This window comes from Crinia signifera, chromosome 12 (genome assembly GCF_055691185.1).
Source record: "Crinia signifera chromosome 12, ASM5569118v1, whole genome shotgun sequence".
NCBI lineage: Eukaryota > Metazoa > Chordata > Amphibia > Anura > Myobatrachidae > Crinia > Crinia signifera.
The window spans coordinates 89,203,970-89,228,881 of NC_139228.1; the positions used below are offsets into that span (position 1 = coordinate 89,203,970).

Here is a 24,912-nt window from a genome sequence, read left to right on the forward strand (position 1 = left end):
CTCAATCCATGTGGCATTATGTGAATTTTGTCTCAATCCGTGTGGCATTATGTGAATTTTGGCTCAATCCGTGTGGCATTATGGGAATTTTGGCTCAATCCATGTGGCACTATGTGAATTTTGGCTCAATCCATGTGGCACTATGTGAATTTTGGCTCAATCCGTATGGCATTTTATGAATTTGGCTCAATCCATGTGGCATTATGTGAATTTTTGACACAATCCATGTGGTATTATGTGAATTTTGGCTCAATCCGTGTGGCATTATGGGAATTTTGGCTCAATCCATGTGGCACTATGTGAATTTTGGCTCAATCCGTATGGCATTTTATGAATTTGGCTCAATCCATGTGGCATTATGTGAATTTTTGACACAATCCATGTGGTATTATGTGAATTTTGGCTCAATCCGTGTGGCATTATGGGAATTTTGGCTCAATCCATGTGGCACTATGTGAATTTTGGCTCAATCCGTATGGCATTTTATGAATTTGGCTCAATCCCTGTGGTATTATGTGAATTTTGGCTCAATCCATTTGGCATTATGTGAATTTTGGCTCAATCCATTTGGCATCATCTGTAAGGGGAAAGTATAATGGGGTCTAGTATATTGTTGCATAATGTGTAGAAGTTGTATATGGTGTGGTACACTACACTCAAGGACACACCCCCTGTTGAGTGGCCACACTGCCTTTTCCGGAGCGTGCCTTTGGCGTGCACACAACTACATCCTTCACTTTTGTCACCATGGTGGGCCTGCATACTTTAAATGCCAGGGCCTATTTTTAATCCCATTCCCACCCTCTCCTGCAGCTCTCTCTTAGCATGTACACTGGCGCCACTAACACCGCCCCTCCCCCACCCAAACCCTCTTTTATCATGGTGCCCCCCCTGTCATTTTATCCTGGATCCGCCCCTGCACACAGGCATGTCCAAACTATGGCGCTACAGGTGTTGTGAAACTACAAGTTTTGCTATTAGGGAATGCTAAAACTACTGCAAGGCATGCTGGGATGTGTAGTTTCACAACAGCTGGAGGGCCACAGTTTGGACATGGCTGCAATAGACAATATTGTGAAAGAGATCCCGCAGAAGCACCTGTCTGAGTGATATTTTGCACAATATTCTCTAGTGTGTATGGGGCTTAACCTAACATTTCACTTTAGGTTTTAGTGATGTGTTCTGTTTACAAAGCCATGTGCAACTGGCAAAGCAATGTTTGAGATCAGTGACCACGTACTGTACCCGTTATCCACTACATGTGCATTTGATCAGAATCTAAGTTAAAACAGATGCGATTTGACACTTTTCATCCGATCTCTAAGCACAATGTGTCGGAATCAGATGAGAAGGGCCCAGATTGCACTAGTGTATGGCCACCTTGTGTCACTTACATTGGCGTACCGCACATTTGAACAATATGTGTATGCACTCAGCACAAATCGCAGACACAGCCATTGGCACAAGGATTTCTGGGACAAGAGTCATCGTACAACTCATTTCAAAATATAATTTATAATAATATTATATATATATATATATATATTATAAAAATAGGATTTTAGTTCTAAGGCTAAACCAGTACATTACTACAGCCTGTATATAACTATGGTGATTTAGGGGTCTATCATATAATGAAGTAATGATAATCCCATGTTCATACCTCCCAACATCTGTGTCTCGGTAATTGGGTGCCGCGCACCTAAAAAGGGGGTGTGGTCTATGGAAAGGGGGCATGGCCTCACAGGATGTTGAGTCATCAGGCCACACCCCCGGTTTCCTCCCTCTGCATTGCTAAATTGACAGCGCCTATTCCCTACAGCCCTTCTCTTTTCCTTGGTTACTGCTCACCTGTAACCTGCTGTCTGTATCGGCCCTATTTATAAAGCAGCAGAAACGTAAGTAATACTAACGAGATGCTGTTATGGGGCCTACACATGGGGAGATGAACGATACTGCGCAGCGCTGTGTGCTGAGCGATCTGTCAGGGCCAGTGTTTTCCGACGAGAACAGCGGCCCCGACACCGGTGTTTATAGATTTATCCGGCATGCTCGCTATTAATTGCCGGGCGATAGCAACATACGGGGCCACGTATCACTGTTGCTATGGCCCCTGCACACACAGCGATGTATTGGCATTTTCGGAGCGATGTAGTTAAATTAAGTAAAATAGCTCAGAAAATAGCCTGGAATCGCTACGTGTGGAGGCCCCATTACATTATACTCTTTGCCTGCACACCCCTCAAATATTACTGGTGAGAGGGAGAAAAGCTGCACATAAGAGGTCCGGATTGATAAAACCACCATGATAACAAATGCGAAGTGTTAATCGCTTACAGTGACTGGTATAATAATTATTGTCATGTGCTGTAGTGAATAGAACACACTGTATAGAATATAAGTACAAGGTATACACTCTTATCTCCTATATGTACACAAAGGATATATTATCTTTGTGGAAATCAGGAGAACTTCATTGCTGTCTGGACATTCTGTGTAAGATAGCAGATGAACATGTGATAAACCTGTAAATCATTCGTTCAGGATTGGGGGAGGGGGGGTATTCAGACCTGATCACATGCCGCGAATTTGAGGCCGGGCGATTATCGATAGACTGCACTTGCATAAGGATCATAGAGAGCATGCACAAGGCAATAACATCCGGCGTCTTTTTATCGCTGTCCGTGCGCGAGGGGATTGACAGAAAGCAGGTGTTTGTGGGTGGTAAACAGCAGTTTTCTGGGAGTGTCAGGGAAAATGCAGCACGCTTGCCGACTTTTCGGATAGCCTCTCCGGGAGATGTCCGGAGAGGGCAGCCGGATCTTCAGGTCAGGGGGCGGGGACGGGACTGATGACCGAAAGCCCTGCCCCCAATACAGGCAAACGCCGCAATTCACGGGTCAGCGAATAGGGTGCGGGGCTAAAATGGCGCGCTTTGCGTCATTTTAGTCCCGCCCCTTGACCATACTTGCCTACCCTCCTGCATTCTGCAGGAGACTCCCTGAAATAGCAGCAATCTCCCTCCCTCCCTCATTAGTCTAGCAATCTCCCTCATGTCACCTAGCCCACATTACACTGTTACATATTTGGAGAAAAAAAAGGAATGAGAGACAGATACATTTACATTGAATCATCAGCACCATTTCCCAGCACTTTACCAAGTATAGTATCTCTTACTAACTGCTTTGCGGCTCATCTACATTTGGATCTAACTGATTTTAAAGGATTCCTCTCAGATGTAGCAGTACACACCCACGCTTCTAGGTGCAACCAGCGGCGTAACTATAGCACCGCAGCCCCCGCCACCGCGGGGGGGTGCTGTGCATGTGGGGGCGCCGGGGGCTGCGGTGCTATAGTTAAACCCCCCCTCAATCCCCCGCAGACTTACCTATCGCGCTGGTCCCGGTGGCTCCGTTCTTCTGCTGAGGACCACCACAAAATGGCCGCCCCCATATAGCACACAGTTCTCTGAAACTGTCTGCTGTATGGGGGCGGCCATTTTCTGGTGGTCCTCAGCAGAAGAACGGAGCCGCCGGGACCAGCGCGATAGGTAAGGCTGTGGGGGGTTGAGGGGGGGTTTGCATGGGCGGCGGGGTAGGGGTGCTCGGCGGGGCGGGGTAGGGGTGCTCGGCGGGGCGGGGGGGGGGGGCGGGCGCCCAAAACGTAGCTACGCCACTGGGTGCAACGTTCACAATCTCTTCTCACAATCTCTCCATATATGGAACTAGACACGCCCTTTGGGAGGAGCATGACACACCCCCTCAATAGGGTGCTTTGCAAAATTCTGCTACCAACTATAATCTCCCTGAAACTAGTTTTCAAAAGTAGGCAAGTATGCCCTTGACACGGACCTGTGGAAAACCGGTAATTAGTGCGGTAAGGAAGGGGGGTGCAGGGGCTGGCAGGCAAAAGGGGGGGGGAATGCCGACCTTCCCGGGGGGCCGGGAGGGTGACCCGAACAAAGCAAACTTGAGCGCTAAACTCTGCCCTGCTGCTGCTGAATCATATAAACATTAAACAATAGTTAAACTTAAAATCTAAAACAGCAAAAATGTATTTAAAAAATCTGAAGATATACCCCAGCGCTGGACCTTTAGTTTCAGAGAAAACGTAGTACTTTGAATAGTCCAAATAAGATGTTCAGCGGGGATCTGGGTGACGTCACTGAATTAGCATATTTTAGCACAGCAGTTGCATGCACTACATTATATCGTTCGCCTGGGGGTGCCGCCGCCAATATCATTACCAAGTAAATTGTATAGTGTGGATGCACCTTAACAGTCCAGGCTTTAAGAATACCCATGCTAGAGCACAGATAACTAAATTAGTTCTTCAGTCAATTTTAAAACCTGTGCTCAAGCATGGATATCCTTAAAAACTGTTATTGTGCTTTTAGGATCGAGTTCAAGAACCTCTGGCAAATGCAATCATTTTATTTCTGCTGATCACAGGGACAGGGGTCTTGTCAGAGAAAGTGTCCTGACAACTGAAATTAATACAATACAATACATTTGAACAAGAAGAGGAAAAACAACCATGTACTTAAGTCCCCAACCTTCTGTAATTTGTTGATCTTTATCCACAGTTGGTAAAGAGGAAAGGGCTAATTCAACCTGGATCGTTATGTGAGCATTTTTGGGTACACACCAATCACAGTTCCCGGAAATAAAACAGTGTTGGACTTTGAGCCACAACCTTTCTTGCCTTTGACACACAGAGGACTAGCTAAGAATTCCCTGTCCTAATCTTAGACAGATACACAAGCTGTGTCCTTTACCTGGGTGACAATTGCCCCTCTAATTATCCTTACCTGGAAAGAAGGTCTCGGCTGGTTCACAGGCTGTTAGGAAGTGTAGCCTGTAGTTTGCTGAACTTGTCTGCAAGCTGCAGCTTGTACAGTATGTGAGATGGCTGACATAACCTTATACCCTCCAGGTGAGAAATCGCTAAGCATGTCTTCTTAAAGGTAAAGGGAATCTTATCTGTTTTCCATCTGACAAAATTCATAAAAATAGACCTGATGACAACAATTAGGACATAGCTGCCTCCCCTCCTGCATTCTGCAGGAGACTCCCTGAAATAAAAGCAATCTCCTTCTCTCCCTCATTAGTTCAGCAATCTCCCTCATGTCACCTAGCCCACATTACACTGTTACACCATAGTTGCCTCCCCTCCTGCATTCTGCAGGAGACTCTCTGACATAGCAGCAATCTCCCTCTCTCCCTGATTAGTCTAGCAATCTCCCTCATGTCCCCTAGCCCACATTACACTGTTACATTTTGGGGGAAAAAAGGAACGAGAAATAGATACATTTACATTGAATCCTCAGCGCCATTTCCCAGCACTTTACCAAGTATAGTGGCTCTTACTAACTGCTTTGGGGCTCATCTACATTTGGATATAATTCATATTAAAAGATTCCCCTCAGATGTAGCAGTACACAGCCACGCTTCTAGGTGCCACGTTCACAATCTCTTTTTACAATCTCTCCATATATGGAACTAGACACGCCCTTTGGGAGGAGCATGACATGCCCCCTCAGTGGGGCGCGTTGCAAAATTCTATTACCAACTATAATCTCCCTGAAACTAGTTTTCAAAAGTAGGAAAGTATGAATTAGGATATACAAATGGGTATCATGCAAGGGTGTAACTACCATAGGTGCAAGGGGTGAAGCTGCTATGGGGCCCAAGTAATATGTTGCATACATTTATCACCATCAAATGCTAAATAGGGGGCCCTTACAAAGTTTTGCTATGGGGCCCACCACAAATAGCTAGGTACGCCTCTGGTATCAGTCAGCCATATACATCTGCACAACAGACTGCGCAGCAATGAGTTCTGAAGCATGTTGCATGTGTGTGATTTTGTAGAACTGCATCTGTGTTTATACGGTCGGTCTGGTCCCAGGGCCGGCTCTACCACTAGGCAGCTTTAGGCAGCTGCCTAGGGCGCCGGGATCTAGGGGGTCGTCACCAAGTCTGCTTATCAAAAAATCAAGGATGTCTGTGAGGATCCTTGTTGTACTTAATGCTGTGGAACCTCTACGACCTCACCTCCATACTTCCTCTTGAGGCATACTTCCCTATTTTGCTGCCCTCTCTTCCTGTACTCTGTTGTGGGTGGCAAAGGGGAGGGTGCTGGGGGCCTCCAGATTCCAGAATGTTAGGCAAGTATATATTGATGTTGGAATATGGTTATTGGTGGCAGTATGGGGGGGGGGGGGCAGTAGGTTGAAGTTTTGCCTAGGGTGCTGAGAAGCCTTACACCGGCCCTGGGTCTGGTAACCACAATTGCAATGTTAAACATAAATTGGCCATTGGCATTAGGGCTTTATTCAGATAAGGAAGTAGTAACACAGGCTGCTGCTGTGTGAAAATGCCGTAGGAGGTGACTCGTGTAAATAGACACTAAGTGCCAGAATCTGAGGACACACCATTAGATCATCTAGAACAGGCATGTCCAAAGTCAAGCCCGGGGGCCAATTGCGGCCCGTGCTGTCATTTCAAGCGGCCCGCAGCCTCCAGCTGGAAGCGGGCAGAGCATCAGATGTGGGAAGCACAGCACAGGACACTAAAGGTGGGGACCCGGCGAGCGCCTTTACCTTGCTGTCTGGAGTGTGGAGGTGCCGGCCGCCACAGTCAGATGTGTTTGGCGTCCTACCTGCAATCGTATATCACCCTACTCCACATTCACAGTGACAGCAGTGTTTGGGGAGGGGGGCAGCAAGGGGGAAGCTTGCTCCCGTAACATGCAGAGCGGAGGAGGGCAGCAGCGGGAGCCCAAGCATCTCCTGTTCTTGCAGTGCCTGCTTTGCCTCTCCTTCCTCTGGCTCACACAATGGGCTGGGAAACATACAGATAAGGGAGGGGGCAGAGTGGGGGACATACAGTGAAGGAGGGTCAGGCTGGGGGACATACAGTGAATGGGGGTCATACAGTGACTGGGAGTCATACAGTGAAGGAGGGTCAGGCTTGGGGACATACTATACAATGCCTCTGAGAGTGAACCAGAACAAGGCCCAGTGTGCTTAGAGACACCGTGCATTCTGAGTAAAGTAGCTTAGCTCAAAACGCTCGTTGGCCTGTGTGTGGGTCCATTGCAGTCGGCGAGGGCGATGTGCTGCAAGTGAGAGACACAGCCGAGCTGTCTCCGATACAGGCACAACATAGACTATAATATACAGCAGGATTGCTTGAGCAGCAGCCAGGTGATTAAAACCACTTTGCATTACTATACTGTATATATGACTAACCAATCTGCAAATTAATACCGGAATTAGAAGGCTACCTTTGAGCTCGTTAAAACTCTGGATGGGATGCAGTTTAAATCCCGGCGGTCGGGATCCCGGCGTACAGAATCCTGACGCCGGAATCCCGACCGCCGAAATCACGACAGTTTCTCCCTCCGTGGGTGTCCACGACACCCCTGGAGGGAGAATAAATTAGCGTGCCGAGCGTAGCGAGGCACCGGGCCCGCTGCGTGGCGAGCGCAGTGAGCCCGCAAGGGGGGGCGATCCACGTCCCCCCTTGTCAGGATTTCGGCGGTCGGGATTCCGGCGTCGGGATTTTGAACGCCGGGATCCCGATTCATACTGAATCCCTCTGGATACACATTGACTTTCCATATTAAGTTTTAAGTAGAGTAATTAAAGGGCAGCGTATATACCAGTCATTTTTTTTACACAGATTCATGGTTAATGTTTTTACATATATATATATTTCACACCTACAGCCAGTATATAACCCATTGTTAACTGGACAATATACAATATTGATGTATTATTATTTTTATTGTTTTTTATGTGATCATAGCTACAGTAAGTCACTGTTCAGCCAACCTTGTTGCTTTCGAATCACTGATGTACAGTATGCTTGTGTACCGCATCTTCATTCTCCTATTGTATTCTGTTCTGACATTCAATAAATATACTTTATTAAAAACTGTGGTATCATCTTAATACATTTCTGGGATAGTTAATATTCTGATAAAATGGTTTCATAATTATATCCCATAGAGAGTAATTAAATTCTAAAATAGTCCTTGATAAAGTGACTTTGTCTACCCAACGCATCCATGTAGATTTTAACCATGGTATTCTAAATGTACTTATTATTTATTTATTTACAATGTCTTATATAGCGCAGCAGATTCCATTACAGTGTCTTATATATCGCAGCATATTCCGTTACAGCGTCTTATATAGCGCAGCAGATTCTGTTACAGCGTCTTATATAGCGCAGCAGATTCTGTTACAGTGTCTTATATAGCGCAGCAGATTCCGTTACAGCGTCTTATATAGCGCAGCAGATTCCGTTACAGTGTCTTATATAGTGCAGCAGATTCTGTTACAGCGTCTTGTATAGCGCAGCAGATTCCGTTACAGTGTCTTATATATCGCAGCATATTCCGTTACAGCGTCTTATATAGCGCAGCAGATTCTGTTACAGCGTCTTATATAGCGCAGCAGATTCTGTTACAGTGTCTTATATAGCGCAGCAGATTCCGTTACAGTGTCTTATATAGCGCAGCAGATTCCGTTACAGTGTCTTATATAGCGCAGCAGATTCCGTTACAGTGTCTTATATAGCGCAGCAGATTCTGTTACAGCGTCTTATATAGCGCAGCAGATTCCGTTACAGCGTCTTATATAGCGCAGCAGATTCCGTTACAGTGTCTTATATAGTGCAGCATATTCTGTTACAGTGTCTTATATAGCGCAGCAGATTCCGTTACAGTGTCTTATATAGCGCAGCAGATTCCGTTACAGTGTCTTATATAGCGCAGCAGATTCCGTTACAGCGCTTAACAATTGGAGACAACAGTCATTAAACAAACTGGGAAGATACAAACCAACACGGTGGTAGGAGGGCCTTGCTCGTAAGCTTACAATCTATAGGGATAATGCATACCTCCCAACTTTGGAAGCTGAGGAGGCGGGACGCTGCTGCTGCGCGCCACAGGCGCGGCGAAATTTTCAGGGGCGTGGCCTAATTTGGGGGCGTGGCCTATACTCGCACTCTCCCATGAGGCCACGCCCCCATTTTGCCGCTATGGGGGCATGACCCAGAGGCTCTGTGAGCCTCTAGCCATGCCCCAGCCCCCTGGCTGCGGGAATAGACTCTGTGCGCATGCGCACAGCATTTATTCCCCGCTGCTTAGCAGCTGACAGGGGGGACTCCCAACAGCCCCCCCACACCGCGGGACACTGCCGCCCGCGGGTGGGACAGCGGGACAGGCCCTGATAATCGAGACTGTCCCGCTAAAATCGGGACTGTTGGGAGGTATGTAATAGGAGGTATACATAAGGATAGAATTCCAAAGCATGGAGGTCCCACCAGATTACTAGATGGTCCCGATGGGATGTAATTAGATATGAATGCTACTGGAGGTTGTGTGGGGGTCCTAAATGATGATCAAGATACCTACAAAAACTCTCATGCAAAGTAGAACATCATTTCCTCCCATATAACACTTCTTCCACTCAGGTACTGCCACAGGCATGGCGATTTAGACTAATAAACCTAGTCAAAATCAAGACTTAATTAGCCATCAGAGATAGACGACCAACCACACATTGCCATCCCCAGCCATACAGGTCACCCAACAAGTGCGCTCATTACTGACAGAAAGTATCTCTCAACTGACCTGTCTACACAAGATCTGCGCCTCTCACCCACACTCACTACTCGCTCCCATTCACAATCGCAGAACTGTGGTGGGGGGGGGGGGGGGCTGCTCCCACTCTGTGGATTGTCCTCTCCCACATACAATGTATGAAAGTATGAGAAAAGAGAGATTTTGATATCTATTACAGCAAACAAGCTGCAGAGACTTATTTTCAGATTTCACATGTATCAGTTATGTCAGCCAATGTGTTACTGTTACCTAATATTATATTGTATCATTACTGCAGACTAGATACAGTAACACACCTAGATATAGATCTTTCATAAACAGTAATTGACCTCTCAGTCATTGTTCTCCATTCCCCATATACTGTATCTATCTAGTTATAGAATGCTGTAACAGAGCACATAGGTGCCGAATTATGTTTTTTTCTGGTGGGTGCTCAAGCCAAAAATATAAAGGAGTGGCTTCATGGGGAAGGGGTGTGGCCACAAAATAATACCAATTTATATTATGGAGCACAGTTGTCTCCAATATTCAAATTACGGCAACAGAGTTCCACATACATAAATGCCCCCACAGTACAGGTACATAAATGTCCCCACAGTGCAGGTACATACATGCCCCCACAGTGCAGGTACATAAATGCCCCCACAGTGCAGGTACATAAATGCCCCCACAGTGCAGGTACATAAATGCCCCCACAGTGCAGGTACATAAATGCCCCCACAGTGCAGGTACATAAATGTCCCCACAGTGCAGGTACATACATGCCCCCACAGTGCAGGTACATAAATGCCCCCACAGTGCAGGTACATAAATGCCCCCACAGTGCAGATACATAAATGCCCCCACAGTGCAGGTACATAAATGCCCCCACAGTGCAGGTACATAAATGCCCCCACAGTGCTGGTACTCTGCAGACCGAATACACTTCCCGGCGTACTGTTTCCCAGGTAGCGGGTCCGGCGATGTGGGTGCTGCAGCCGCAAATTAGCAAGTTAATATGGCGGCCCAGCAGCGGGACTCAGGCCCGTGGGTGCTCATCAATTTCCATGGGTGTTTGGGCCCTTGAGCACCCACAGAATCGGCACCTATGACAGAGCAGGTCCTTGACTGGGGGCAGACCCCAAATTCCCACATGCAGCAGCCACTTCCAGGGTGGGTTTCGGCGCCTGTCCTCTAAATTCACACGTGCGCCAGTCCCGTCGCCTGTCATCTGCATTGTACAGGTGCTGGGGCCGTGTTTGGTGGTGGCGGGTGCTGATCCTTCTTCAATTAAGTAGGAGCCGCCACTGGCTACAGTCCTCTGAAGATGGCGGCAGCTTCAGGTTCCAATATCGGGGATCCTTCACGTACCAGATATTAGTATTGCATCCCCCATAGCAACCTATTGGGGATACAGCTACGTGTGTGAATGGAGGGATCACAGCAGGTATCAGATGGATCTGTTGTGGTCCCTCCTTACTTCATACAAGGGGTACTTTATATGTGCTCATAGCCCACCGAAAACAGGTGCTTTACAATTAGATTTTTACAAACAGAAATACGCTAGCGAACTCTAGCAAAGTAGGCGTAATGTGGGATATGGATGGGCGCGGCCACAAAAGTGGGCAAAACTGGGCGGAAATCAGGGCATATACAAGGGTGGTGACTACAAGTACGAGGCCGTGGCTTTGCATCAGAGAGCGAGTGCTGCCTGGCACCACTCGAACACAAATTATTTTGCTCTGAAAAGTCTCGCAAGGCAACACCTTAGCTGGCAAAACCATTCGCTGCAGCAATCAGCACGCACAATAGCTAAAATACAAGCACCTGAACGTAATATCTACCCAACGGATGGGTTTGTGTGCGTGCCGTCCGCTCGGCTGCGTGAGAATGTGCGCGAGACCATTGTTACCCATTGTGTAACTGAAGCTGGTGTACCCCTACATCGGCATTCTTCCGGTGGGTTCTTTGTACCCCAAAGTCTGACACTGCTGATATGACTGACCTTAGAGAAATGATAACGATAATAATAACAGCTATCCCAAAGCTGCACCAAGCTGGAGGAGTTATGAGAATGTTCAGAAGTTTCTGAGAAATGATGGACATTCCGTGCAAGGCTGCAAATGGCAACAGTGTAAATCTGAGGGAACAGGGCTTAGAGGGAAACTAAAGGCATATTCTCTGCTTATTCAGACTAGCAGAGGAATGTCAATGTACCTGCTGGACATGGTTTAAGGATTTACATCTCTGCGGGCTATGAGCTACTATTGATCTGCTGGCTCTCTGATGCAGGGGGTGCTGGGTGACTGTCCTGCAGTCAGAATCCCAGCGGTCAGCATACCGACATTCTGATGTCGTATACTCACCGTCGGAATTCCGAACGTTGGCCACTCATACCACACCCGTTACAGGTTTTGGTCCTGTCCCCTCAACTTTGACCTCATGGGCCACATTCACCGAGGTTACACATATCCATCTCACCATTCCTCAAAATGTTATATTATCAGAGGTTTATCACCATACAAATAAATTGTCAGAGGTACTCTGTGACAGGACATTAAGGATGTACTAAGCTTCGGAGAGAAATGTAGGCGATGAATCAACCAGCTCCTGTTTTTTATAACTCAACCCATAACGGCGCAGTGGTGCTTTGTCTCTCTTCACTTTATCCATACTTAGCTTCTTCTGTAGATTTGTCTCTGGGAGAAGTCTGGAGGGGAGATGCAGGTGGTGGTGGTGGTGGTGGGGGGGGGGGGGGCGTCCAGCGGAGCGGGAGGGATCACAGCTGGGATTGGAGATTCCTGCTGCGGTCCCTCCTACATACATTTGGGGGATACTTAATATTTGTGGCTATCCCGTGAAAATGGCAAAAAAAGACACTGACACAGCAGAAAAATACAACCGTAACCAGTTTACAGAGGAGGGGGGGGGGGGGGGGGGGCGGTGGGGGGTTATACAAGTTTTTGGAGGGAGATAAAGATGGGTATTCAATCTTGGCTGCTTTTTCTGACAGGGGAAATAATGCATAATGCCTCCCACCAGGGCCGGAGCTACCACTAGGCAGCTTTAGGAAGCTGCCTATGGTGCACGCCACTGGAGGGCGCCCCTTAATTCGGCCCAACATTTATTTATATTGATTTTGATGGCATCCACATTTCACCCAGCGCCCAAAAACATATCCGTGGTTTCCAGGGGTGGGGGCAGAGGGAGGGAGAGGAGGGGGCAGCAGGCGTCTGGGCTAGGAGAGAGAGGAAAGGAACACTGGACTGCAGCAATCTGCGTCTGTTCACCTACCCGCCCCTTAGCAGCAGCATCGCAGTTGTCATTCCTCCCATCCGTCCCTTAGCTGCAGCAGCATCCTTAATCCCGCCCGCGCGCCCTGCACCAGCAGCAGCACCGCCGTCATCAATCCCGCCCGTCCATCCATTACCAGCAGCAGCGGTGCTATGGAGCTGATGGAAGTAACGAGGACGAGTGCCTTCCCGTAGGCCCGGCGACAGGATGGTGAAAATGGTACACTCGGGCCCAAGCCTCAATGGGGTCCCCATGTTCAGGCAGGCAGTCTAGGGCAGTAAGTATTACCTTTACCCTTGATACTGGTCATTCTCCTACCCCATGTATCAGCTCACACCGGGGAGAGACATGTAGGAGGGGTCGGGGGGGGGGGGGGGGGGGGGCGGGGGTTGGTGTGTAGCAGTGTATCGGGCCCGTGAAGGATGGGGGGGCGCAGCTGGTAGAAGTTTAGCCTAGGGTGCCACAAAACCTTGCACCGGCCCTGCCCCCCGCCTATGCAATGCTACTGTTTTGGACAGCATTGAAGGGGGATTCCGACAAAACAGATGCAACTTTTAACAAGTCGCATCTGGTTTGACGGGAACGGCCGCAGATTGTCAAATTCACGGCTGGCCGTTTTCACCGACACACCAACTTTCCAACACTCAACAGCCGGAAAATTGAATTCCCGTTGTCGAGTTACAGTTGAGATGAGCAAAAATGGCCCGGGATTCTGACTGTCGGGGCGTTCCGAAACTCGGAATCCCTGTTTAAATACCCCACAAAGTATCCCATCAGCTCGGAAGGGGATGAATTTGTTCCAATGTTGGGGGTCTGTGCATGTGAAGAACCCGCGAGTGACAGGCGACCCAACTGCTCCCCCCCGCAGCGGGACACTGCCGACCCTGGGATGGACGCGGGAACGTCCCAAAAAAAAACCAGGATGTTCCCGCACAAAATGGGACAGTTGGGAGGTATGGACATGTGGTGCAATAAAGTATATAGCTAGAATCTGTTTGGTTGCTCTCCGTGCTTCTCGCTGCGCTCTCCGTGCTTCTCACTGCGCTCTCCGTGCTTCTCACTGCGCTCTCCGTGCTTCTCTCTGCGCTCTCCGTGCTTCTCGCTGCGCTCTCCGTGCTTCTCGCTGCGCTCTCTGTGCTTCTCGCTGCGCTCTCCGTGCTTTTCGCTGCGCTCTCCATGCTTTTCGCTGCGCTCTCCATGCTTCTCGCTGCGCTCCCCATGCTTCTCGCTGCGCTCTCCGTGCTTCTCGCTGCGCTCTCCGTGCTTTTCGATGCGCTCTCCGTGCTTCTCGCTGCGCTCTCCGTGCTTCTCGCTGCGCTCTCCGTGCTTCTCGCTGCGCTCTCCGTGCTTTTCGCTGCGCTCTCCGTGCTTCTCGCTGTGCTCTCCGTGCTTCTCGCTGCGCTCTCCGTGCTTCTCGATGCGCTCTCCGTGCTTCTCGCTGCGCTCTCCGTGCTTCTCGCTGCGCTCTCCGTGCTTCTCGCTGCGCTCTCCGTGCTTCTCGCTGCGCTCTCCGTGCTTCTCGCTGCGCTCTCCGTGCTTCTCGCTGCGGTCTCCGTGCTTCTCGCTGCGCTCTCCGTGCTTCTCGCTGCGCTCTCCGTGCTTCTCGCTGTGCTTGGCAAACTATTTTATTCTCCCTCAACACCCAAGTGTAAGGCATGAAATACTGCTTGCCGGCATGTCGGCTCAAAAAAACATGAAAACTTCATGTCGACATTTTGACTGCTGACCTTCCCATTATCGACCTAATGTTTGTGTCGACTGTCCAACACTATCGACCTTAGCCATGTCGACCTTCAGTGGTCTACCTAATATGGGCCAACCCAATGACCTATACCAAGGTTTGACCCACCGAGGCAGAGCATTGTTGATCGTACGGTTGGTACCACCTGAGCCGGGACAGGGTACACACCTATACAGGCTTGGGGGAGATCGGGGGAAGGGTTTAGAACAGTCGCACAGGATTAGGTATGACAGATGTACATGGATTTACCCTCATATATTTATTTCTTTATTATATATATATGAAACAAGTGGAGGGTGTGCTACCACTGGACACACATTTATATAGTAACAGGGAAAGGATGTCCACCTATACAGCCCAACGGCCGTTTGTCTGCGGTCAATAGAACGGTCAGACAATTAGATGTGTACCCAGAAATGTGCTGGGAATCATGGTGAACAGAAGACAATAGCAGTGTGTGTTTATGGGGTTCTAGATAAGACGTCTTCAGCCGCTTATCTCCATAGGATAAGGTCCAAGGCCTGAACTGAAACACAATATGCGACTGGAATCAGCGTGGGGCCGTGGGCTGCATCATTATCTATTGTACTCAGCAGTGTTATGTTCTTCCTACAGTGTTTCCTTGAGAATATTTTATTACAGTCTCCTTTCACAACAAGGGAAACGACTTGATACCTTGATTGTAATTTGTAACAAGTGGAATATATATGTACAGCCTGATTCGGTGAAACCGGGGCCCTGTTTCCGATGGTGCGGATATGCGCATGTACAGACCTCCGCTGGGTGCTCCCCTGGGAACGCAGGCCACATGACGCCAGCGCCTGCCCCGTATCCGCCGATCAGCAGCGGAAATAAAAGGGAAGAGGTCAGTGAATAGGTAGGGGGATCTTTGTGTGTGTGTGTGTGGGGGGGTGGAGGTGCTGGCCTGTTCCCTAGGCTTCTAGTATACGGGTGGATGATATAGTGACCTCACCGGGACCTCACTGCACAGGCAGGTTGTTGGCTACAAAATTGGATGGTTGAGTTTTTATCGATGTTAACGATATTGAGCATGCACACTGCCCTTTTTTTTTAAAAAGATGACACTCAGGATGGATTACTTGCTGTGTATTCCGTGTGCGCTCGCCACGCTTCGGCTCGTTTTCAGCGTCCGCTCACCACGCTTCGGGCTCGGTGGCCTGCTGCGCTCGCCACACTTTATAAGTCCAATTCCGCGCTGACGTGGATAGTGGTGGTATGAACAGGTCGGGAGGATGCGTAACACATCCCCGCACGGGGCTTGATGCGTTCGCCGCACTTCGGGGTGACGTGGATAGTGGGGGTGTGCTAAATCGCATTGCATCTTATCACATTGCATGTAATTTGGGTGCGATGCGATCCGTGGGCAGGGGAAACTGGATACTACACGAGTACCATCGCATTACACGTGATTACATGCGATCACATGCAATGTGATTTCCCTGCCGCCCTTAAGGCCCCCATACATTATGCGATTTTCGGCCGATTTCACCCGATTTCGGCACTTTGGGCCGATAAATCGGGTGAAATCGGCCCAAAATCGCATGTTTGTGACATCTGATCCAATCTGATGCGCGTTCCCGTGCTCATCAGATTGGATCAGGTGGTCGTACCTGCAGAACATAAGATATATCGGAATCTGAGCCATCGTGGGTGCTTTTTAGCACCCACGATGTGTCAGATGCGATATATCTATATGTAGAACTCTAGGTACCTCCTTTAGGTGCGCGGCCATCCTCCAACAGTGTCAGTGAGTGTAGCAGCAGCTGGCGTCACAGGAAGGGGCAGGCGCGATTGGAGGGAAGAGGGCAGAGGGCGGCAGTGACACTCTTCCCTGCTTCAAGCTGGAATAACAGAGCCCGGACTCTCTCTCTCCCTTGCTGCTGAATATACGAACGGGGTGTAGAGCCCCCCCTCCCCTCTCCTGAATGCCAGCACTCTGCACAGGCTTTAGAGCCCGGACCTCTCCCCTGCTGCTGGACGAATGATACCACGGGCAGCAGAGCAGAGCCCAGATCCCCGTCTCCCCTGCTGAATGAATGAATGACACCACAGGCAGCGGAGCAGAGCCCGGACCCCCCTCCTCCTTTCCCCTGCTCTTGTAAAAGTAAATAAACTTTGATTTGTGAGAAGTGTCAGACAGTGGTGTCTGTTATCTAGTACTAGGAGACGGGGCTATGGAAAAGGTGAATATGATCACCATAGAACGTATTGTAGTGTACAGTATATGTGTCAGTGACTGTGCATTAGATATTCACAGGTCTCTGCTGCTAGTGGTTATGCTGTCTGTTCTGTTCTAATACTGGAGGTGCACACCTTTGTTTCATATAAGACGATCCTAAAAGGACATATAGAACATTTCATGGAGCAGATGATACCAGCGTACAGACGGTGCAGGACGTTGCTCTATGCTCTTTTTGTACGAGTGACGACACCCCCCGAACTACATATAAATATACCGCCATTCTCCTTTCCTCAGAACAGTAATACCTGCAAGGTATAGCACTGTTCAGGCCACTCCCTAGGTCCATCCCATCAGATAAATCTCATGGCACATCCAATTTGTGTCAGATAAATCACGTGATTAATCACATGTGATAAATCACATGTGATTTATCTGACACAAATTGGATGTAAAAAATGGCACATCAAGTGTCAAATTGTATGTAGGCCTCCTGGGAAGCTGCCAGGGAAAATTCAAGGGAAATCAGATGCAATTTTACAGGTCAGATAAATCTCATAGTGTATGGGGGCCTTTAAACTACACAAGTACCAAAAATCAAAATGGTCTCGTTATAATTCACACGTCGCAAACAACACTTCCTGTCCATCCAGAACTCTCATTGGCTGTTACTAACTTTTGCTCTGCCTGCCCAGCGTCTCCAGGCACCTTAACAGTCCAGGTACAGTATAAAATATATCCGTTGCTCAATATCGATCAGGAATGGCCAAACTATGACCCTCCAGCTGTTGTGAAACTACAAGCCCCATCATGCCTTGCCACAGTTCTGCTACTAGGGAATGCTAACACTATGGCAAGGCATGCTGGGATGTGAAGTTTCACAACAGCTCGTGGGCCACAGTTTGGACATGCCGGGCATAGATGGTTAAATCGAAATCACTGAGATACTAATTAAGTCACCTGTGGCCAATCTCAGACGTATAAAAAAAACCTGGAGCCTTGCGGTGCCATGGGGGCTGAATTTGGGGGCCTCTGTTCTGTTCCTGTGTTGTTCCCAGTAATATTGGACACAGCTGCAAAAACTTAGCGGTCCCGCTGCAGGTTTCCACTTGTACTGTACGCATATGGCCCTTACCATCTATAAAGCACCAACATAAACCACAGCAACGTACAATGTGATATCAACAGAAACAGAACTATTTGCAAATCAGGGAACACAAGCCCCTAACTGTCAGCGATCTCAAGCTGTCATTGTGTCCATTCTCTCGTAGCTGTCTACCTGTGTGCGGTGGTCGTTCTTCCAGGTGTGATTGACGGCTGTGTTCTTTATTTAATATATAATCATTCAATGCAATGTAATAAAAAGCTGCCTACTGCAGTACATACAGTGCACAGTACCTGTGTCCCAGCAGACTGCAATCTATTAAGTGCTGGATCCGCTATAGCCGATGTAGAATCGCCATTCCCGGAACACAAGGAAATGCTCTCAAAACAGAGCCCAGGGGTGAGATGCGGAGACGGTTCCTCATTCTGAGCCAGAACACCTGCTGAGTTACTTCTCGCTGGACAATCAGAGTCAGCACCTTCCCTGTACTGATATACAAAGCAGACGCAGCTCCTGATCAGATAGAATATCAATGTCTAGCTACAAGGATGCTGCAAGGTTCATCAGAACAGTCCACTCCAGCGGTGCGTCCCTTTCTGTGTATATAAAATCCCTCCTTTAATGACTTCGCCAACCTGTTCTTTTTTGGCACCGTCTGACTCAAGCGTTGCCTGGGAATTTTACTACAGTCTGCAGTTGCCATGGGGAAGGCAGCTGATGTCATTGGCATGAATGAGACCCTGCAAATTCACAACTCAGACAGGAATAGAAGCGTTCAGCCTCGACTTAACTCACTCAGTCCCTACGGTGGGCTCACAGAGTCATTTATAGTGAGTCCCTAAGGCCTCGGCGAACTGCAAGGGTTAACGTGTATTGACCGGTGGTCTAGTCAGCCATGGTAGTACTGGATTCATCACACAACGTTATAGTCTGGCTGCAATGCATCAGGTATTGGCGATTGTCAGATATCGCATTTGGATTCTATCGCTTGTCTCTCTCTGTAACATCAGCAATATTTTTAGCTTTGATGTATTATTTATGCGGAGATGTTGGCTGCATTCACATTATTTACCAAGCGCGCATCCATCTGGTATATACACATTTCCGCACAATGAATATACACGGGGAAATTGATGGGAGTTCTATTGGTACTTGTACTGCATCTTATGCGATCGCATCGCATCGCATGCAATATAGCGGCATGCGATGTGGTGCAATTTTTAATTGTACAAGCACCCTAATGGGTGCTTACAATGTTAAATGCACCCCCATTGTCAATGCCACCCCCACTATCAACGCCAACGTAAAGCATGGCGAGCGCAGTGAGCCCATGAGGGGACCTTTTCATACCCTCACTATCCACGTCAGCGCGGAGTTGATTTTAGATAGTGTGGCGAGCGCAGCGAGCCCTGCGAGGGGACACGGATTACTTTACATGTATTCCGCGTCCGCTCGCCACACATCGGACTCGTATTCTGCGTCCGCTCGCCATGGTTCGGGCTCGGTGGCTCGCTGCGCTCGTCACACTATCTAAAATCAACTCCACGCCGACGTGAATAGTGGGGATATGAAAAGGTTGGAGGACGCGTACTGCCGCCAGGGCCGGCGCTACCCCACCACTAGGCAGCTCTAGGCATTTGCCTTGGGCGCCGGCCACTAGAGGGCGGTAGCCCGGAGCTGGGAACCCCCCTGGATGTAGGTGAGCGGCTAAGCGGCTCCCCCGCCACCCCCAGCAACCTCGTCGGCTCCCCCTATCACTTCACTTCCGACAAGTTCAACCCACCCGCCCAACGCTGCTGTGGAGAGACGCGGCACCCGGCAGGTGAGCGGGTTCCCTCCTACCCCCAGCAAACTCGGCGGCTGCCGCTGCACCGCTCCCGCGCCCCCCCCCCCCCCCGGAGCGATTGCATCCTCTACCCCCCCTTCCACAACGGGCACATCATCCTCCACCCCCCCCCCCCCCGGTAACAGCGCGACCCCCCCCCCCCCCCCCCCCCGCCTGGGGTGCACCGGCCCTGACTGCCGCCCCTCGTGGACTCGCTGCGCTCGCCACGCTTTGGGCTGGCTTTGCTAGTGGGGGTGTCGTTGACAATGGGGGTGCATTTAACATTGTGCTTGTACAATTAAAAATTGCATCCCATGCCATTTGCTGGCATGCGATGCTATGCGATATTTCATTGTACAAGCACTCCTGTTAATTTAACGGGAATATCGTATCGCATGCATTGCACACCACTAAGTACGGTATGCAATGGGCGCCGTGCTAGAAAACAAGTACCAGCCTATTTCACATGGGATGTTGCTATGGGAAACCCATCAGAATCTACTTCTTATTTATTGACCACCTTCTTCAAGATATTAGATAGTATCGAATCTGATTCAGATCCTAATATCTAATATCTTCTAGAAGGTGCTCAATAAATAAGATTGTAGATTCAGATTGGTTTCCCATAGCAACCTCCGCGTGAAATAGAACTCCCATCTAATACTCATTGCCGCCCCTGCAAAATCCCGGGTTATTGTTCCAGTGTTTTGGCGGGGCACAGAGCATCTCAGCTCTACAGACCCCATTCATACTGCACTTTAGATCCGGGAAATTCCCGGGTCTGCCCCATTCACACTCTTCCCCTGGTCTGCCTGCCAACAAGTGTGTTAGAGCTATGAGCAGCTTTGATTGGATGTTTAAAAAGCATCTTTGATTGGCTGTTTAAAAAGTATCTTTGAGCAATGCAATGAACTTGCTTTCTTGCATCTTGTGAGAAAAACCCGGGTCTAACCTGTTCACACTGCCACACACCCGTGTATTACCCAGGAATAACCCTGCAAAAAACCTGTGTGTAATTCCTGGGGCACATCACCCGGGAATTCCACTCACACCCGTTCACACTGAGACAGGACACGGGAAATTACTGCTTGCCCTGGCAAAAACCCGGGTTTTTGCGGCAGTGAGAACTACACGGCTTTCCCCGGACGGACCCCGTTCTCACTGCAAGGCAAATTCCCGGGTGAAGAAGTTCTCGACATGCTAGACCCGGGAAATTTGTCTGCAGTGAGAATGGGGTATTAGTACATTTTCCTAACAGAGACAAAACCTAAAATATTCAATGTTAAAGAGCCAATATAAATAACATTGGGAGTAAAGAATCACTATCTGTATTTTAAACCTATAATTACAGTACAAAAAAAAAAAAACACTTGACACAGTTTTAAGGCTGTTTCTATGGTAACCTCTGGCAGATGCATGAAATCTGCATGCGAATGTAATACACAGACATATCAGGTACGGTAGCTTTATCCACATGGAACCTAGAATGGGTATGCTGCGCGGGTGATTGGATTGCACGTGCGGTGCTCTACCCCCTCATTTTTAAATCAAGTCACCACAAAATTAACAAACTGGTACATTTTATATCCATCACATTGCATGCATGGGAAAATGGGAATATTCACCACATGCACAGTAAAGCTGGCCATACACTTATGCGATTTTAGCTGATTTCACCCAATTACGACAGATCAGACCGAGAAATTGGGTGAAAAGTTGCAAAATCGCATGTGTTTGACATCCAATCTAATGTGATTGGATCTGGAGATTGAAACTGCTGCACATAAGATAAGAAGAATTGCAGCCGCCTGTGCACATCGCATCCGATTTCCCCCCGGGAGTCTGTTTTTGCATGCAATTTAAGAATGGTACATCAAGTGCCAAATCGGAGGGGAGAGCTGTCAGGGGAGATCAAGGAAATCAGATGCCTCAGACAAGTCACATTAATGTATGGGGGAGGCCTTTAAACCTCGAGGGGCATCTGCCTTCCAGAGCATTGTGAGGCCTGTGCAAAGCCTGGGGTGTCATTCTTGGCTGTTGTGCTTCTAGCACATTTTGATCTGTATCTCTCTGCTAAAATACAGATCAGCTTGTGCTAGAAGCACCACAACAGAGAGTGACACTCCAGGCAGGAGAACGGAGCTTCATGGGTTTTGAAAGGTGCAAAAAAAAATTAATCTTTACATGCCCCTCCTGTACCCACGTGCTTCCATACAGTGGCTGGCTGTCAGCACTCTGATTGGTAGAAAGCTCACGCCATCCACCAATCAGCATGTACCTGTAATGGAGAAAAAAAAAATTGAAAAAAAAAAATTGAAAAAAAAAAAAAGAATTGGGAAAAACAATATGATCTGTTGCAGCACCTCCGGATGTTGAATTGGGTCACCTTCAACACCTACTAACGTTGGAACCCGTACTGCAATGGTGTCAAACTCATGGCCCTCCAGCTGTTGTGGAACTACATGTCCCAGCATGCCCTGCCATAGTTTTAGCAATCCATTATATAAAATCTGTGGCATGGCATGCTGGGACGTGTAGTTCCACAACAGCTGGAGGGCCATGAGTTTGCCACCACTGCTGTACTGTATGCAATGACGCAGGACTCCTGCTGCATATGCGCAGTCCTGGTCTGGCAACTGGCACCAAGCATGGGCACTTTGCTGAGTGCCACTAATGTGTCGGGACCTGAAATTATGCCCACGGTGCCCAGAAATGCATCACTGCCTTCCCTGCAAAGCAAAGGTTAACAACGTTTGTGTCCGGGTAATGCTAGGAAGCACTTTTAAATTGTTACCATGGTAACTCGTTTAGTTGCATTACGTACCAAGGTAAAAGGTGTGAAGTTCTCACGCCTTAGCAGTGACAAAGTGGCGGCATCGCTACCCACTTCTATTACCCTCAGCGCTGCCATTTCTGTTTTAATAAGAACTTGATAGAATTTTGGTGTGATAACCCATTCCCTGCCCTGATTGCTGTATGAGACCATTCTAGCATCAGACCTGTATTTTCGGGGGAAATTTACCAATATGAAAAACCTAGTTTTTCGTATTGGTATTTTCCCTACGACTGCATACGACTGTTTAAGTCGTATGCAAAGTCGTGTTCCGGAGGATCAGTTACAAAGCAGTCATATACGACTGCTTTGTAACCCTCCGATGGTGTAATGATTCGTATTAGCGGCCGTATATACGGCTGCTAATACGAATTATTTCTAGCAGTCTGCACGGATCAGTCAGATCCGTGCAGGCTGCATGGTGTAAAAAAAATAGAAAAAAAAATAAATTAAAAAAAAAAAACGGCGTGGGGTCCCCCCCACAGCCATAACCAGCACCAGGCTGACGGAGCCTGGAGCCGGTAATTAAAAATCAGGGAACCCGACAAATAGGGTTTCCCCGATTTTTAACAACCAGCCCCAGGCTCCTGCTCTGGGGCTGGTTCCCAAAATACGGGGGACAAAATGACTAGGGGTCCCCCGTATTTTAAGAACCAGCCCCAGGCAAAACCAGCCAGCAGGGTAATGCCACAGCCGGGGGGAGACTTTTTATACAAGTCCCCCCGGCCAAAGCATTCATCCCTACCGACCAGTCAGCCTGGCCAGGGGCCCTGGGGGAGTGGGGACCCCCCCAATAAAGGGGTCCCCCCCCTCCAGGACTTACCTGACCAGGCTGAAGCCTGGTGCTGTCCTCGATGCCCCTGGGCGGTGGGCATCGAGCTGATGGTTTTGTGTAAAAAATAGAATAAAAACCATTGTTTTTTACTGTGGCACTACAAGTGCCAGCAAGCCTCCCCAGCATGCTGGGACTTGGATAACCACAAGTCCCAGCCTGCTGGGCATTAAAGGGCCCGCTGGGTCTTGTAGTGCCACCGTAAAAAAAATAGTTAAATAAAACACACTGACACCCGTTTTAAATAAAAGTTTAATACACACATTACATACATACTGATACTTACCTTTCTTGATCCCGTAGGTAGCCCTGGTCCTGATGTCCTGTGTCGTCCTCCAGGTCCATGTCGGCTGTCTGCGTCGTCCTCCAGGTCCATGTCGACGGTCCGTGTCGTCCTCCAGGTCCATGGCGGTGTCCGGGTCCGAAGAAATCCATGTTGGAGCTGTGGAAGGAAATCCTACTCACCTGTTCCTGCGCTGAAGAAGTCTTCTCTTGATCCGACGTAGTCCAGGTAATCTTCCTGCTGTCGCCGGTCCCCGCTGTCTCCGCTGTCCGTGCATCGCGCTGAGGAGAGATGCTGAAGTTTCATATTCGGCGCCTCTCCTCAGACTGAATTCTATTGGCCGCCTAGCAGGCCAATCAGGAGCCGACTTTCTCGGCTCCTGATTGGCCTGCTAGGCGGCCAATAGAATTCAGTCTGAGGAGAGGCGCCGAATATGAAACTTCAGCATCTCTCCTCAGCGCGATGCACGGACAGCGGAGACAGCGGGGACCGGCGACAGCATGAAGATTACCTGGACTACGTCGGATCAAGAGAAGACTTCTTCAGCGCAGGAACAGGTGAGTAGGATTTCCTTCCACAGCTCCAACATGGATTTCTTCGGACCCGGACACCGCCATGGACCTGGAGGACGACACGGACCGTCGACATGGACCTGGAGGACGACGCAGACAGCCGACATGGACCTGGAGGACGACACAGGACATCAGGACCAGGGCTACCTACGGGATCAAGAAAGGTAAGTATCAGTATGTATGTAATGTGTGTATTAAACTTTTATTTAAAACGGGTGTCAGTGTGTTTTATTTAACTATTTTTTTTTACGGTGGCACTACAAGACCCAGCGGGCCCTTTAATGCCCAGCAGGCTGGGACTTGTGGTTATCCAAGTCCCAGCTTGCTGGGGAGGCTTGCTGGCACTTGTAGTGCCACAGTAAAAAACAATGGTTTTTATTCTATTTTTTACACAAAACCATCAGCTCGATGCCCACCGCCCAGGGGCATCGAGGACAGCACCAGGCTTCAGCCTGGTCAGGTAAGTCCTGGAGGGGGGGGACCCCTTTATTGGGGGGGTCCCCACTCCCCCAGGGCCCCTGGCCAGGCTGACTGGTCGGTAGGGATGAATGCTTTGGCCGGGGGGACTTGTATAAAAAGTCTCCCCCCGGCTGTGGCATTACCCTGCTG

At 48.9% G+C, this 24,912-nt stretch overlaps 1 protein-coding gene across 1 annotated transcript in view; it reads right to left on the bottom strand.

Moving 5' to 3' along the window:
- PAK6 (p21 (RAC1) activated kinase 6) overlaps nt 1-19,033 on the bottom strand; it is an 83,907-nt gene extending 64,874 nt beyond the window's left edge. Inside the window, exon 1 of the mRNA XM_083166479.1 lies at nt 18,252-19,033. The gene's annotated coding sequence lies outside the window, so the exon portion shown is untranslated. The remainder of the gene's footprint in view (nt 1-18,251) is intronic.
- Nucleotides 19,034-24,912: the final 5,879 nt, after the last annotated feature.